We start from the raw sequence: 13,734 nt of genomic DNA, 5'->3' as shown, positions 1-13,734 counted from the left end.
TATACATCTTAAATAAACAGTTGTCATCAGTCTGCATCTATGACCAGATGTTTTGGGTGTTTTGAGTAAATGGCCTGTCTTAGTATGTGATCGCTTCCTGCCCCGTGAACATTAGTGAAGAGGTGAGGGTGGGAAGTACTCAGAAACTTCTGAGAATCCTGGGATTTGAGTCACAGGATTGGTTAAACCCCAAACTAAATAATCATGCTGTGTAAACATGCTGACTCAGGCATCCTAAAAATGTTTTTCTTCCTTGTGTTTATTTATAGATAAGGCTTTACTGTATTTGGTAGAACTCCTGTTTTCTATCCACTTCTCCAAAAACAAATTCACCATTGAATTCATAGTGTAAACCTCCACATATCTGAGATAGCTTCTTCCGTTTATCAGCCCCAAATGAAGAACTAGATAGAGTTCAGATTATTGAACTGAAGGTGATGCTTTATCTGAGCACTCCACATGTCAGTGTTTCTGTACCTTTACTTTTTTAAAAAATTATTTTTTAAAAAGATGAGGTCTCAGTAGGTTGCCCAGACCGGTCTCCAACACCTGGTCTCGAATACTCCTCCTGCCTTGCCCTCCCAAAGTGCTAGGGTTACAGGTGTGAGCCGCCGCACTGGCCCTGTTCCTTTCATACTCAGTGCTGCATTCTTGTTTGTTCTTAGAAAATGAGAGGGTGTGTTTGCATGAGAATGTGTGGTACAGAAGTGTCTATCTGAGCTGGCCAGAACATTCTGCAAATGTCATATTAAGGGCAAAGTGGCTGCTTGGCTTGTACAAGGGGCCGAACCACCACACATTCCTAAGCTAAGATAGCATTTGGGACCCAGATTCTATTGACCTGAGCTGGAACCTGAAAGCTTTCTCTGTGATGCACTGAGCTATCATCTAGTAGTTTTAGAGCATCACTGCAACCCTGGAACTAACTGGATTCCCTGACAACACCAAAAATAATGTAATGTATAAGAAACTGAAGCAAAATGCAGCCCTCAGAATTTTTCTAGTCCCTAATGTGGAGATAGAAATGCTTGTTGGATTTCGACTACCTCTATCTGACAAGGCAGCCGGTTTATTAATACTTCTTTGGCCGAGGCTTTGCTCATCACTGCCGCCCACATATTGGAGACAGGAAGGCAGGCCAGCCTCCACTGTGTCACACAAGTCCTGCTCCCTTCGCCTGCCCTGAGTCACTGGGTCACTGAAGAGAAAGGGCATGCTGTAGATCTGGTTAGTTCAGTCTAGAATAGACCATGGGAGATAGGTGAGCATTTATGAAAAGCCCAGATGCCATGACAACCCAGTTTTGTCCTGGAATTTGGGTAGAGGTGTAGTCCTGGGTTCTGTAAATGTCGCTGAGTACTTGAGTTCTTTTTGATTTTCCTGAGATTTTTCCACATCTATTTTCCCCTTTCTGGATTTTGGAAAAATCCAAATTGATGTCTGCTGAAGGTTGCATATAATTGAAGAATTTCTTCATATAAAGGCTGCAGCGTTGTAAGAAATCTGTGTGTACATTCTCTGCTCCTAAATATTTACCCCCAAATGTTATCATCTTGCATAAATTGTACTTTTTTGATAAATTTTTGGGTATATACATGAATTCATTCAAACCATATATTAACCCTAGGATAACAGTTCTCAGACATTTTGGTTTCCAAATTATGTTTTTTTCTAATATAATGTGTTGATAGACATTAGCACTTGTGTCTCTAAGTTTTGTTGCCTTCACATGAAATTTCTATTTTCCTGCTGATTCATAGCATCACCAACAAGTCCTGTAGAAAATCAACTATCCCAGTTATCTTTGCTGGCTCTGCATATATACTAGATACACAGATGATTTTTGTGCTTTGTAAATTAAAATGACAAAAGTTCAATCCAGAGATCTAATAGCTGGACGTGGTGGCTCACACCTGTAATCCCAGCACTTTGGAAGGCCAAGGCGGGCAGATCACCTAAGGTCAGGAGTTCAAGACCAGCCTGGCCAACATGGTGAAACCCCATCTCTACTAAAAATACAAAAAATTAGCCGGACATGGTAGCAGGCACCTGTAATCCCAGCTACTTGGGAGACTGAGGCAGGAGAATTGCTGTAACCCAGGAGGCGGAGGTTGCAGTGAGCTGAGATCTCGCCACTTCACTGCATGCTCCAGCCTGGGCAACAGAGCGAGACTCCATCTCAAAAAAACAAACAAACACACAGAAAACCAAAAATCTAATTAAAAAAAATCTAAGCCTATAGCCTGCTGTTTCTGAAAGCTGTGTTCCTCTTGTCCCTACGCTGCTTTCTCGCATTGAGGGCCAAGCTCCTCGGCTGCGTGCCTTGAAAGTCATACACCTGTTGGACTTGATTCTGTTGTGAGCCTTATTTAATAACAACGACATGGGCCTGAATCATATCTCCCGGAAAGTGGTATTGAGAATTAAGTGGTAATCATAAAACTTGTTAAGCCTTTTGGTTAAAGGTGATGGAAGAATTGTTTATTTTCCCCAACTGCCTGTTTAATGGCAATGTTTTGTAGTATTATGTGTTTCTTTTTTTTTTAACCAGCAGATAGTTTCTATAACTCAAATTATTACATTCCAGAGACCTGAAAAGGTCCCTAGGTCGCAGAATAGAAAGAATAAGGAGCCAGTGCTGTTGTGTATCAAACCTGTTAGGAAGATTTATCTGTTAGCAGAAGTTTATGTCTCCCTCTGATAGTCACTGAGTTGGCAGCCAGAAGAACATTTAGGAAATTTAATTGTTTTCTTTTGAATAATTGCTAAGATGTATTGCCAAGGCCATAAATACACTTTATCATGAGTCAGAATTTCACTTTGTACTTCAGTCTTTGAGCTTTAATAATTTCATGCCTTCAAAATGCAGTCTTGCTATTGTGGGAACCCATTGCTCCAGCCTTCTTCAATCGTTCATCTAGGCCTGGCGCAGTGGCTCATGCCTATAATCCCAGCACTTTGGGAGACCGAGGCGGGTGGATCACCTGAGGTCAGGAGTTCGAGACCAGCCTGGCCAACATGGTGAAACCCCAGCTCTACTAAAAATACAAAATTAGCCGAGCATGGTGGTGGGTGCCTGTAGTCCTAGCTACTTGGGAGGCTGAGGTAGGAGAATTGCTTGAGCCCAGGAGGTGGAGGTTGCAGTGAGTCAAGATCGCACCACTGCACTCCAGCCTGGGCAACAGAGCAAGACTCTGTCTCAGAAATAAACAAATAAATAGAAAACAGTTCATCTAGCAAAAAAGAAATTCACCCCAGTTTAATTGCAGGGAGGGGAGGGATGATTAAAGTTAGAAACGGGATGAGGCATTAATTATTCATTTTCCTTTGCTGGCAAAAAAATGGAGGATTTTAAATCTTTTTTTGTCCTTTTACAGCCAGAAAAATCCTATTTGCTAATTCTAAACTTAATATTTTTTGAAAGTGTATCCTAGTGAGATATTGTTAATTGATATCAAATTTTAGCCACAGCTTCAAAGAGTTTTAATAAAAGACTATCAAAAGACTGGGTGTGATGGCTCATGCCTGTAATCCCAGCACTTTGGGAGGCAGATGGATCACCTGAGGTCAGGAATTTGAGACCAGCCTGGCCAACATGGTGAAACCCCATCTCTACTAAAAATACAAAAAATTAGCCAGGCATGGTGGTGGGTGCCTGTAATCCAAGCTACTGAGGAGGCTGAGGCCGGAGAATCACTTGAACCCAGGAGGCAGAGGTTGCAGTGAGCCAAGATCACGCCGTTGCACTCCAGCCTGGGCAACAAGAGCAAAAGTTCATCTTAAAAAAAAAAAAAAGATTATCATAAAACAATTACATTCTGTTAAAAAAAAAAAAAAGCGTTTTTTTGCATAAGCTTTATTACATAGGCAAAATTGGGTGACTTGAGGAGAAGCTGTTATATTGGCAAACCTTCTTCCCTCTCCAGATGGATGGTGATCTGGCATTTTCATATCATAGCTGTATGAGTGCAGCCCTGAGGGGACATGCCAGTCTAGTCGATGTGAAATCAATGTGATATTCCCGTTGGTTCATCTCTTTATACCATGCAGCCACAGATCCGTGATAATCCACACATACTATTGGCTGTCTAATTACAAAGCAAATAATATCCTCTTACTTGAAGGAATTTTTACTTGTGTTCAGAAAAATAACATCTTTCAAAGTCATTCTGGTTTTGAGAAACACATTTTATAATAGAATGAGTCTCTGTCTTTCCTGGCAAGGCAGGTAGGGGGCACTAGTCTATTTTACTGAGCAAGCTGGGGCAAGAGCCAATAAGGGCTGCCCCTGTAATTATACATTCTCTGGGAATTAATCATTTTGCCCAATTCTAAGAAAAGTCTCTCAGTTCTTACCCAAGTGCTATTCTTATTTTAGGGAATAGCTAACTTACTTAGTTTTCTAATATAACCACAACAGATCAGAAGCAGTAAATTTAAAAGCCTAACACTAAAAGCAGAAAGAAACAATGACTGAACAGTAAGTGAAAGGTGAAGCACTAAGAGGCAGACATTCTGGAATTCTTCTTAAAAAGCAGCATTCTGGGGCATTGGTTGTAAGGAGGGGCAAACAGCCTTCACCCGTGACTATTCCTTGTGCGCTAGTGCCTTGTATGATGCTTCCGAGCAAGAAAAAGAAACTCTATTCCACATGCTCTGAATAGGAAGTCAAGAAAACATGCAGTTTATCTTAGCTTGCCAACAAAACTACACACACACACACACACAGCTTAAGGTTATGTTATAAAAGGAATACTTTACTCCATTGTGCCAGATAAAGTTATTCTAACTCTGCTACGTACTTCATATTAGTTCTTGGAAGACACCTTGGAAATACCTAGTACATTTCATCAGGTGTTGAGGGACTGAATAATACTGGTGTAAAGTTGACTTTTTCTAACTGTGTAAACCAGTGGGCTTGATGAAAGAGCTCAGCCGACATTAGGTCAGAAAGGGCCGTCCATAAAGAGGTTCTGCAAATGCTGATGTCAACCCACGACACACAATTAGAGGCCTCAAAGAATATAACCACCTCACTTGTCCTACTACCCAGCCCTGTTTCACAGTGGTTGGGGACCAGAACCCCTTCAGGGAGTGTATGCACTGTAATTGTATCTATTTATTCCTCCCCCATCCCCCACCGCACACACACTAGGCCATCAACTTCTAGTTGGGTAGGATTCATTTTTGTAACCTGGTGCCCTGGTGCCATCCCTGGCACTTACTATATGTTCAATACATAATTCTTGAGTAAAGAATACATAACATGGTGAACAATACAGAGCAGGATCTCAGCAAATCCCAAATTGTGTGAAACTCATAATATCGACCACAGGTGCCATAGGAGGTGGAGAAACATTCAGTGAGGCACCCACAGGCTCTGTGCTAAGCAGGATACGGAGTGGAGTAAGACGCTGCCAAATCCCAAGGACCTTGCAGTCCTGTGATGGGAACAGATGCAAGAATGCCCCTGAGAACTGGAGAGGGGAATGGGGCTCTGGGAAAAAGCTCACTCCGTACCTTAGGGATGGGAAAAGCTTAGTAGTGGGGGTGACACCTGAGCTGAGTTTTGAGAGAAGGGTAAAGTGCTTCTATAAAAAAAGGAGGGACATTCCAGGAAGAGGGAGCAACCAGGGCAAAGGCACAGAGGCCCCTGGGCCTGCTGGGGGAATGCCAGGCCGTTTCTTGAGAAATGCAGGACTGGACATAGCTGAGGGGAGGACAGATGGTAAGGGCTTGGGCTCTCCTCCTCTGGATGAGGGAAAGTCCCAGGAGGAGTGTAAGCTGCCGAGTGCTTGAGAGATCACCCTTGTGGGAGTGTTGATGGATTGGAGGTGGCCGAGCTAACAGGGGGCCACTTAGGAGAGGGTCATCAGATTTAACCTTTGCAGGTATTGGGGTGGGGGCATGGGGGAAGGGCACTGCTGCAAGCTGAGTTATTTGAAGGTAGGGATGACAGCATTTGGTGACTGGCTGACTGTGGGGAGGGGGCTGGGAGGAAGAGGGGAAGAGTCAGGCTTATTCCTAGAGTTGCTTAGCCACTGACTACACTTGCTGATGCAGGGAATACAGCGGGAGGGGGAAGGAGGATTGGAAAGGTAAGGTCAGGAATTACTTTTGGACATTTCTGTTTCCAGGTGCCTGAGGAACATCTAAATCATCAGGTTATATCTGAAATAAAGGGAGAGATTATGCGGATTATTGCCTCTATGGGTCTGGATCTATTGATAAAGGAGATTTGGGCGGGGAGGCAAGAAGGAGTGCAGAGAAGAAAACCTGGGGAAAACATATAGCTGGGGAAGGACAGGCCATGAGGAGAACTGGGAGCAAGTGCTTCAGGGAAGAGGAATTTACCAGAAGCCACAGAGGGCCTGGGCATGGGGGCTCACACCTGTAGTCCCAGAGCTTTGGGAGGCCGAGGCAGGAGGATTGCTTGAGGCCACATGTTCTAGACTAGTCTGGGCAACATAGTGAGGCCCCATCTCTAGAAAAAGTTTTAAGTTAGTTGAGAGCAGTGGTGTGTGCCTATAGTCCTAGCTACTTGGGAGGCTGAGGTGGAAGGATAACTTTAGCCAAGGAGTTCTAGACTGCAGTGAACTATGATAGTACCACTGCACTCCAGCCTGGGCAACAGAGCAAGGCTGTCTCTTAAAAAACAAAAAACAAAAAAAAGGAAGCCCACAGAGAGAGGCCAGGTAAGGGCCCAGGGTCTCGTGGATTTGGCAATGGAGGTAAACACAGTGTGGGCTGATGCAATCAGTGTTTGCTGCCCTTGGGCGCTTCACTTCACCTCTAAGGGGCTCTGCAACGTGATAGAGTTGGGCCAGTGAATTTGTCAAGTGTCTTCTGGCTGTTATTTTTGTCTGTGTGTGAACCTTTTGTTTTAGGCCATTTCTGTAGTTAGTGAACAGAGCAGGTAGAGTCCAGTCATTTTGCAGAAATGTTTCCATTTGGATGATGAAACAAGCTTGATTGCTGAAGCTGGTGCACTCATCCCATTGGCATGGTGCTAGCCGAGACCTTTGAAATACCTGAAGACACCTCTTGCCCATTTATAGAGGTTGCTTCTGTCTGCTGAATAGGGCTTTTTAATTAACCAGGTGGTGCATTTAGTGACACCGGCCATTTTTCTCTGCATACCAAGTCTACAACATCAAAGAAGAAATTTAAGATAAAAGTTCTTTAAAATCTTAGCCCAGGTGCTGCAGCTATTGCCATTGCAGGGACCTGCGGCAGTCCTGTTGGAAAACGTTTGTTCTGCATGTGTTCCATGCCAGTTGTTGGCAATAAGATTCTAAGGTTTTGGAACTAGACTACTGCAATGAAACACCTTTCTCTGTTAGGGAAGTGTCCTGGGCTGTCAAGAATTATTATCAAGAGCAGCAGGTTTTATAAGATACATGGACCTATTTGGTATTTACCAGCCCCTGCCGCTAGGATAGAGGGACAGGGCTGGGCCCCAAGCGTGGGCTTCCCGGAAGAGCCAAGCACCGGCTGCTCATATGGGATGGGTGGGGGTGGTGCAGGTGCTCTGCATGGGTTCCGCTGCCCTAAAGAGGGTACAAAGGCCACACCTCCGTGTGTCTGCCAGGGCTGGGTTCAGACCCTCCCTGGCTTCCTGGGCACTCTGCCTATCACACAGCGATTCTAATATGATCACATGTTCAGAACAGCCACACATGTCAAAGCAAGGAGAGAACACTTCAGCAATGTTCAAAAACATGTCTCCAGGGATTAAAAAAAAAAAACTGAAAGCTTCATTTTCCTCCCTAGTGGGGAAGTCTTCCTTACTCACAGCCTCTTCCTGAGTTGCTGTCTGTCGTGAAGCATTCTTTGGAAGCATAGTAAGTGGAGGGTTTAATTTACCAGAGTAGTACACATTTGTACAGAATCTAAAGTTTGCAGTGCATTTCATCATCTTTACGTGAATCTCATGACAGCTCTTACAGGGAAAACAGGAAGAACTGGCCCCATTTTCTAAATGTGGAGACAGGAGGAGGTGAGATGGCTGGGAAATGCAGAGCCCAGAGAGACAGCAAGTCAGGAGATGTTGATCCAGGGAGCTTTTCACTCTGCCACCCACCCCATCGATGGAAGCACCGACATTATCAAGGCTGCATTTAGATTTTAAAACAAAAACAAGCAAACATGCCAGGCTCGTAGTATGCTGTTTTTTTTAACCAAAATGATACAGCTCAAAGGGTGAGCAGCCATCAGTGCTGTGAGCGAAGCGTGATCACACATCTTGTATGTTTAGCAACTCAGGACGTAGCTGAGCCTGGAAGTGACTTTCCTGGTATGTAGCAATTCAGAGAATACAAAACCACATTCATTATCTTAAATGGGCTCAGCTGCCTCTGTGTTTTATCATATAGAGCTGGGAACTTTGATGTGTGTGGTGTGTGCATGTTTTGCTGCATATACAGATAATCTGCAAAACTGGAGGCTTCAGCCTTGCTGTTTACACACACACACACACACACACACACACACACACACACACCCCAGCAGATACATCACACACAGACTTCTCACCTATTACGTTACTAACACTGGTGCTGGTTTGTTTGAAAAGTATTTGAACTTATCAATAACCTTCTCCCAGAAGGCTCAGCATAGCTATAGCATATGCTGTGTGTGGAAAATATAACCTAAGAAACAGATTGGAATTGAATCATGACCACTATTGCTATGAGACAGAATCCACAGCGATGAAGTGGGTGCTGGGGTCAGACTGCCTGAGTGTGTACCCTAGGTGAGTCACATAATAGCTGGGTGAATGGCCAAGTTTTCACCTTTTTTCCCTCATTTGGAAAATGGGATGATAATAGGAGCTATCCTGAAGGGTGATGATGAGGATTAAATTAATAATATAGGTAAAGGCTTAGAACAGTGTGGCAGATGGTAGGTAAGCCCTTAATAAATATAAAATATCATTATTTGTCTCCATCATTTGAGATATATCTCACGTCTTATCCAGAGGACTCCCCAAACACTCGTGCCTTCACTTCTCTTTCCTGTCTCTGGATTCCTCTACAAGTCAGTTTTGTACCATGCAGTCTTGCATTTGATGACAGCAGCATTACTTAGTTCTGTGAATGAATCGTGTGTCTTAATGTCACTTCTCCAACAGACTGTAAATTCCTTGATGGCAAGAACCATGTAACTGGCTTTTGTTAGATTTCCACAACTCAAGACCCAGTCCTGGGCAACTGTTGGACACTTAAACATCCTTCATCACTAGCTGTGTTCATCACTAGGAAAAAGTAAGAGAAATCTGGTGGTGTGGGATTGTAAGTGGGTATTAGATCCAACAGCTGAAACTTAAGATATGAAGATGTATATTGACACAGATGTGCATACAAAATGTTTATAGCAGCTTTATTGATAATAGCCAAAAACCAGGAACAACCCGGATGTCCTTCAACAAGGGAAGGGTGACCCAGCCCGTGATGCATCCATCACACTGTGGATTGCTGCTCAGCAATGAGGAGGCACAGACTTGATACAGGAGCCAGCCTGGGTGACGCTCCAGAGAACTACACTGAGTGGAGAAGAGCAGTCCCACTGTGTGATTCCATTATTATCACATTCTTGAAATGACAGAATTATAGAAAGGAGAACAGAGGAGTGGCTGCCAGAGTTTAAGGAGGGAATGGGGAAGGGGGGAAGAGCAGCATGCGGGATCCTTGTGATGGAAGTGTTTTGTGTTGTGTTGGTGTCTGTCAGTATCCTAGCTGTGATACGGTACCATTGTCTTGTAAGACGCTGCCATCGGTTGAAACTGGGTAAAGCATATAGGGGACCTCTCTGTATGATTTCTTACAACTGCATGTGAATTTACAGTGGTCTCAAAATAAAACATTTAATTAAACAAAAAATTCACATACATTTAAAGTAGTCCCAACAGAAGCAGAAAGAGTAGACTGGGCTTCCCACTGTTGGGAGAAACGAGAAACATGGCAAACCTCTTCCAGAAGGATTTTGTATATTTTTTTGTGTTCTGTTTTTGTTTTTTCTTTTCTTTTCTTTTCTTTTCTTTTTTTTTTTTTTTTTTGAGATGGAGTCTCACTTTGTCACCCAGGCTGGAGTGCCGTGGCGTGATCTCGGCCTACAGCAACCTCTGCCTCCTGGGTGCAAGCAATTCGTCTACCTCAGCCTCCTGAGTAGCTGGGATTACAGGCACCCGCCACCATGCCCGACTAATTTTTTTTTGTATTTTTAGTAGAGATGGGGTTTCACCATGTTGGCCAGTCTGGTCTTGAACTCCTGACCTCAGGTCATCAACCCTCCTCGGCCTCCCAAAGTGCTGGGATTACAGGCATGAGCCACCACACCCAGCCAGATTTTATTTTTTAGGAATAAAATTTATCAATTTTCCTTTAACACTTTTGTTTATATTAGTATTTATTCCTTGGAATATAATAGTAGCGGTGTTTAGTTATATTAAATGATGATTGTTTAATACAAACAAGATCTTCTTTTTTCAAAAAGATATATATGGAGAGAGAGAGAGAGACAGGGTCTCACTCTGTCACCCAGGCTGGAATGTAGTGGCGCAATCATGGCTCACTGCAGTCTTGACCTCCCAGGCCTAGGCATTCCTCCTGCCTCAGCTCCAAGTAGCTGAGACCAGGCATGCACCACCCTGCCTGGATAATTTTATTTATTCATTTGTAGAGACGGGGTCTCACCATGTTGCCCAGACTTGTCTTGAACTCCCGGGCTCAAGCGACCCTCCCATGTTGGCCTCCCAAAGTGCTGGGATTACAGGAGTGAGCCACTGCACCTGGCCGGCCAATACTATATATATATATATACACACTCACACAATATATCATAATGTATTATGTATACTACATTATATATATTACATTGTATATAATACTGTGTGCGTGTATATATGTATTTCTTACTTAAATTGGGGGAATAATTTACAGAAAATCTTTTTCAATTCTCTCATTTCACAGATTTAAAAACTCAGAAGTGACCCAAGGTTACACAGCTAATTAGCAGCCTTAACAAGAGTTAGAACCCCATCATCTGAGAATCCAGTCCTGTATTTTATATATAATTGTATTTTATAAATGCAGCACAATCAAATGTATGTAGAGGAATATTCAGAGTTACTCCAGTTCCCCTGCTTGGTACTGAGGTGACTCATTGCCACCCAGAGGGGTGCCCCTGCTCAGTTGATGGGTGGCAGCTACTCATGAGGAAGTGAACAAACCAGGGTGCTGGCTATGCTCACCCTAGAAGCACATGTAGCACCCAAGTGGGAAAGGACAGGCTAACACTTGGAGAACCGGCAAGGAAAAAACAAAGAAGAAGGAACAGTTCAGAGCAGAACTGGGTTGAGAAACAGCTCTCTGGGCTCAGACCAAGACCTCTCTGATGGGGCACCCCAGAAGTGGGCACCCTTAATGTGAGCTTTTCATCCGTGTTAAGCTGAAAGTACTTATTTACTTCACCACTAAGTGGGAAGCCAGGCTAGAGATGGAGAGATGGGAATGTAAATGTTCTGAACAGCAATTCCTATCCTGGAACCCTGGGCAATGCCCCTCCTCCCTACTCTCTTGCCTCAGTTTACCCATGAGGTGCTTTATTAGCCAGAAAAGCCATTGCAGCTTTTGTTGTAATCTATCTGTGGAGACTGAACACACACACACAAACAACTGAAAAAATCATGCTTACAAAATGAGGATTGTGCAGATTGCCGTTGAAGCTGGCTAACGAACAGCAAATGTGAAACAGACCCAGATAATTTCCCCAGGCTTATTAAATTGATTCCTGCTTCCCCATGAGTGGTGGTGGAGATGCTGGCTGCAGGGAAGGGACACAGGGGAAGAGAGGTAAAAACTTCGCTTTTTGGAGGACATTTGGTACGTTGCACAAACAGCCCGCGCTGCCAAGTGAGTCAGAACTTCCGAACAGCATAATTTTAGTGCCCTTCTTGTGGTTCCCTCTCTGGGCTGCTTCTGAAAGGAAGGTCTCAGGGCGGGGTTTCCTGTGTTCAATTCCAGAGATGACAAAGGGGCTCTTCCCCCATTCCTTTGCCAGATTTTTTTTTCCAGATGGGTTTGCATGTCCACCCCCTTCTGTAGCTGCAGGTAATGCTGAAGACGAAGGTATTGTGGACTTCCTAGTTGTAAACTGCCCCATCCCTTCGCATTGCTTACTCAACTTTTGTTTTCCTTCCATGTGGACTACTTTGGAGAGAAAAAGATTGGCATCAAATAAAAAATAGGGTTCTGTTTTTGATGTGATGTTTATGTCAGACTTAAGAAAAGTAATGGCTGGCCGGGCATGGTGGCTCACACCTGTAATTCCAGCACTTTGGGAGGCCAAGCAGGTGGATATCTTGAGGTCAGGAGTTCGAGACCAGCCTGGCCAACATGGTGAAACCCTGTCTCTACTAAAAATACAAAAAATTAGCTGGGTGTGGTGGTGCGTGCCTGTAGTCCCAGCTATTCAAGTGGCTGAGGCACGAGAATTGCTTGAATCTGGGAGGTGGAGGTTGCAGTGAGTCAAGATTGCACCACTGCACTCCAGCCTGGGTGAGACAGCGAGACTCTAAGAAAAGCAATGGAATGGGAGAGTATTCTGAAAAGCAGCAAGCCCTGTAAAGCCCAAGATAATAACAATCACATTGATAATAACAAAACTATCTGCACAGTATTTTGCACTTTATAAAATATGTTTATCGCATGTGTTTTCACCTATGAAAAATTATTGCTATCCCCATCTAACAGATGAGAAAAACCAATGTTGTAAGAGGTCACATTCAGCATAAGATGAGACTGTATGTGTACCCTGTATGTGTAAGTGAATCTTACAGTGTAAGATTCACTCAGCTAAATAAGTAGCAAAGCTGGGCCTGGAAAGTGAATATCTCCACTGCTCTGAACTGGTGCTCTGCACTGCACCGGCAGCAGGAGGGACAGTTCATCTCTGTGCACCATGGTCCCCTGACACAGAATTATTACATCCTGACCTCCTTGGAGGTAGTAGTCTATGCCTCATTCTTCTTCATATTCCCAGAGACTGGCACATAGTAGATACTCAGGAATGTTTGATGAAAGACTGAATAGCTATATGTCAGAAACTGTAGCAATCTATACCATTCCCAGAACCATAACATAACAGCTCGCCTGAGTTGGATGCTCAAATACTAGGCACAAAACCATACAATATAAGCTCCTATTATTAGATCTATTTAACAGAAAAGGAAACCAAGTATGAGTAATCAGCTGAAAGTTGCAAATTGGGCACTTTGGCACTAGAGCCTGAGCTCCCAACTGTACCCAACCATCTCTTCCTGCAGGACACTGAGTTACGGTGGCCGGCTCCACCCTTGGAGCAGCCTGGGGGAGCCATCTCTCTCCTTGTGCGAGTCACCTGCCCTCTTTGTGTCTTGGTTTCCCTTGTCAGGCAAAACTCATTAAACTTTTCCTAACTACCGGGAGGATGTTTGCAGAGATTTAATGAGGAGACACATTTGAAAGCATTCTGAAAAGCAAAAAGCGTGATCCAGATGCAGGCATTATAATCATTGTTACTCACTGCCTGCACCTGCAGTTTGTCTGTGGCAACCTCAAGGCCTGCGGCAGCACTTCTAATTGAGTCACAGTGATAATAACACATATAATAGCATACTTGGAACCAGTCAGTCGCAGGGAGATGGGAGGGGCCTTGTGTATATCTTCAGCAATGCTGTGAATAATTACAACTTAA

Source organism: Pongo pygmaeus, chromosome 15, assembly GCF_028885625.2.
Source record: "Pongo pygmaeus isolate AG05252 chromosome 15, NHGRI_mPonPyg2-v2.0_pri, whole genome shotgun sequence".
NCBI classification, from domain to species: Eukaryota; Metazoa; Chordata; class Mammalia; order Primates; family Hominidae; genus Pongo; species Pongo pygmaeus.
This window is presented reverse-complemented; position numbering follows the sequence as displayed.